At 47.3% G+C, this 4,265-nt stretch overlaps 1 pseudogene; it reads right to left on the bottom strand.

The window, feature by feature from the left end:
• Positions 1-648: 648 nt before the first annotated feature.
• Positions 649-768, bottom strand: LOC136642243 (5S ribosomal RNA; annotated as a pseudogene).
• Positions 769-4,265: the final 3,497 nt, after the last annotated feature.

Raw genomic sequence — 4,265 nt, 5'->3', positions numbered from 1 at the left:
TGAGTTGGGGGGGGGAGATTTTTGCGCAGGGGGGGCAGCAACAACCCACGGGATGGCGCCATCATGGACCTTTGCCCTGGGCATGTGGTTGGGGAGGTCCGCTGCTGCCTTGAACAGTGTTCAGCTTTGGTTCCTGGCTGTAGTCATCCTTGCATTCATAAAATCCAGGCTGGACTGCTGCAATGTGCTGGACATGGAGCTGCCTTTGAAGCCTGCTTGAGACCTTCAGTTGATCTAAGACGTGTCCTGCCAAGATATTACCTGGAGAACAGGTAAGTCCAGCAGAATTTCGAATTTCATTTACACTGGTTGCCTATCCATTTCTAAGCCCAATTCAAAGTGTTGGTTCTTATCTTTACAGCTCTAAGCAGCCTAGGGCCCAACTACCTCAAGAATCATCTCCTCCCTTACATGTAAACCTGTACCCTTCACTCATCACTGGAAGCCCTGCTGCATGCTTCTCTCTGCTGTCTCAAGTTGGTGGGAGAATCAAGACAGGGCCCTCCTGGTTGTCAGTCATTCCTCAGTTGAGGAAAATATAGCATGTGTAAAAGAGGCACAAATCCATGACAATCCCAGCCTTGCTGCTTCCTTCTTGTTTCTGTGACTTCTGGTTAGCAAGCTTCAGTCTCGAAAGACTATGGTATAAACCTACAGCACCTGGTATTTCCAAGCGGTCTCCCATCCAAGTACTAACCAGGCCTGACCCTGCTTAGCTTCCGAGATCAGACGAGATCAGGCATGTGCAAGGTAACAGTTGCTGCTTGTGACTTCTGGAAGGAAAACAATTGGAACAGGGTTGCAAAAGCCTCCAGCTTTCTCCTCCAGTTCTGGCTTGCAGCAGTGGCAATGGAGGAAGAGGCGGCACTACCCCAATTCTCACTGGTTCTCAGCAACCAATAAGAGGATCCGAGTGCAGGGTGGAGCGGCTGGGTGAGCAGGGGGCTGGCATGGTATACCCCAGCCAATTTGCCAGCTCCCTAAGTCTGCTGCTGGAAGCAGCCACTTCACCTGGTAACATGGGGGAAAATATAAGAACTGCTACTCTGTATGAAGCTGCCTTATCCTGAATCAGACCATTGGTCTATCTAGGTCAGTAATGCCCACACTGATTGGGAGCAGCTCTCCAGGGTCTCAGCCCTAACTGCCCTTACTGGGGATGCTAGAAATTTAATCTGGGAATGACTGCATGCAAAGTCTGTGCTCTACCAGCTGCAACCGCTCCCATAGACTTGAAGCAGAAGAATTGCAAGGATTAACCTCCATTGACCATTATTTAATTCTTGTGAGCTGAGCGCGCGCTCACAGAGGATGGTGTAGTGGTGGTTCTGGTGGACTGAGACCTGGAAGACTCAGCCACGAAGTTTCCTGTGTGACCCTGGGCCTATCTCTTAGCCTTGCCTACCTTACAAGGTTGTTGGGAGGACAAAAAGGAAGGGAGGAAAGTTGTTGGGAGGAAAGGAATCTTGTACACCACGCCAAGCTCCATCCAGAGGAAGGAAGGAAGGAAGGGCAGTATAAAAATGTGAAAAATAAATAATTATATTTCTATCCTACTTTTCTTTAATTCATCACGAAACTCAAGGCAACACTTCCAGGCAATCACCCATCCAGGTACTGACCAGAGTTACACCTGCTTAGCTTCAGCAAGGTGGTGCCAACTTTTGCCAGCAGATCAGGTTCAGTTCATCAAAGATGAATTTTAACACAATTGTTGCAAATTAAAGTGTGTGTGTCAGGGAACCTTTGCGCCCTTCCAAGGTGGTACCCAAGTTGCAGTGCAAGGTTATACATTATTCAGCAATATATCCTACAGAATTCACTGGAACTTTTTCCCAGGCAAAGTCTGCAGAGAACTGTAGCCTCTGCCTGTTGCAACAAAAACCACAAGGAGTCTTGTGGCATCTTGAAGACTCACAAATATATTGCAGCATAAGAGTTGGAGACTAGTCCACAAACGCTTATGCTGCAATACATATGTAAGTCTTCTTTGCACTATATAGATCAAGCACAACATCACCCACAGAGAGACTTCAGCCTATCTTTCAGCCTCCAAATATTGTACTGCAAACTGTTTTTATCCCAACACAGAGCTTTGGCCAGGGTAACTAAGGGCGCAATCCTAACCCCGTATGTTGGTGCTTTCCAGCACTGGCATAGCGGTGCCAATGGAACATGTGCTGCATCCTGCAGTTGGGTGTCACTCATGGAGGCCTCTTCAAAGTAAGGGAATGTTTGTTCCCTTACCTCGGAGCTGCATTGCCCTTTTGTCAGCGCTGGAAAGTACTGACATAAGGGGTTAGGATTGTGCCCTCGGACTTGGATTTTATGCAGGTACTTGGGCTAATTGTATTGGCTACCTTTTCAACATGGATCTGGGAAAGTCAAAACTCTTTCAGACTGTCATGGGTTGGGCTGGATGAACAGTCTCTGTCTACTCTCCATGAATGTGCTGCAATTCTGATGAGACTTCTTAACTCTGACCCTCAATTTGAATACATCGAGGAGTATTATGATTCCCAAAAGGAGAAGGACTGGGGAAGGGCAGGTGTGGTGAAGGAAAGAAAGATCACACATACCTGTACACTGTGCCTTGCCATCCTATCATTTTGTGTCTAGAAACACTTATGAAAATTAGAATTCCCATTTTAGCCATAAGGATGGGAAAGGGGGGGGGCGTAATTTTCTCACTCCAATTTTAAATACTACAGGGCGATTATAGATTATTAACCATTAACTAGCACCACTAAGGGATCTTGAGTATTCTTCCTAGGAAAAAGAAGTGGCAGATTGCTGACCAGAGGAAGTGGTGCTGAGCCACCTTTCACCTGAAGTAGCCAAATGTCCATGAAAAGGTACACTTTTACTGCACATCTGAGTTGGATTCAAGATATGGGTTGCTACCTCTAAACAGGGACATGAGGTCAAGGGAGGCAGAGCCTCACCCGTCATACTCCCATGAAAGTAGCCTCAGGCATATGCTTATTGCCCACGCTCCACATGGTTTCTGAGAGACTGCACAATCAGAGAGGAGGCTGAGCTTGTCACTGCCGCACTTCTCATCTCTCCCTGTATAGTAACAGGCACCATGCTTACTTCTATTCAGGGAGAGACAAGACAAGACATTCTGGGTTAGGTAGCGCCTCAGAATGCCTTGCGGCTTCTGGGAATGCAGCGCCGCAGCAAATGCCTCCCCAATCATTGACCTCACTGTATGTCACTGCCTCTAAAGCCCTGTATGGCATGAGACCACAATATCTCAAGGACCACCTCCTTCCACAAGAGTCTGGAGGTCCTCTTGTAGGTTCAGTCACCTTCTGAAGTGCGGCTGGTGGCAACCCAAAAGAGGGTGTTCTCTGTAGTGGCCTCCAGCCTGCAGAACTCCCTGCCCTGTGAGGTGTGGCAAGCCCTCTTACTACCAGGTTTCCACCACTGGCTGAAAACTTGGCTTTTCCTTCAGGTTTTTGCTGGGTTAGTATGAAGAGCATGCTGAAGTTTGTTCTCACCTCTTTCTGACTCTTTTTTTTGAATGCTTGCTTAGATGATCTTTTAATGATGTTCTACCTTTCTACATGTTGTAAGCTACTCTGGATCTGCAAGAAGGGTAGGGTATAACATTTTAAATACATATTTCTACAGCGCAGTTAATCTCCAACTCCTTACCATTTACTTGGGAGAGGATGAGTAGTGTAGCGATAAAGGGTGTGGCAGCTATGAGCCAGGAAGTATTGGTACAGGTCTCATTTGAGCCACGAACTTATTAGGTAACCTTAAGGAGACTATGGCTGCAACCCTAACCTCATTTTCCTGGGAGTAAGTCCCATTGAACACAATAGGACTTACTTCTGAGTAGACCTGCTTAGGATTGTGCCCAATAAGAACATAAGAACAGCCCCACTGGATCAGGCCATAGGCCCATCCAATCCAGCTTCCTGTATCTCACAGCGGCCCACCAAATGCCCCAGGGAGCACACCAGATAAAAAGAGACCTCATCCTGGTGCCCTCCCTTGCATCTGGCATTCTGACATAGCCCATTTCTAAAATCAGGAGGTTGCGCATACACATCATGGCTTGTAACCCGTAATGGATTTTTCCTCCAGAAACTTGTCCAATCCCCTTTTAAAGGCGTCCGGGCCAGACGCCATCACCACATCCTGTGGCAAGGAGTTCCACAGACCAACCACACGCTGAGTAAAGAAATATTTTCTTTTGTCTGTTCTAACTCTCCCAACACTCAATTTTAGTGGATGTCCCCTGGTTCTGG

The sequence above is a fragment of the Tiliqua scincoides genome, chromosome 2 (assembly GCF_035046505.1).
Source record: "Tiliqua scincoides isolate rTilSci1 chromosome 2, rTilSci1.hap2, whole genome shotgun sequence".
NCBI lineage: Eukaryota > Metazoa > Chordata > Lepidosauria > Squamata > Scincidae > Tiliqua > Tiliqua scincoides.
Note: the sequence above shows the minus strand (reverse complement) of the source record. Positions and strands in the feature narration are given on the sequence as shown.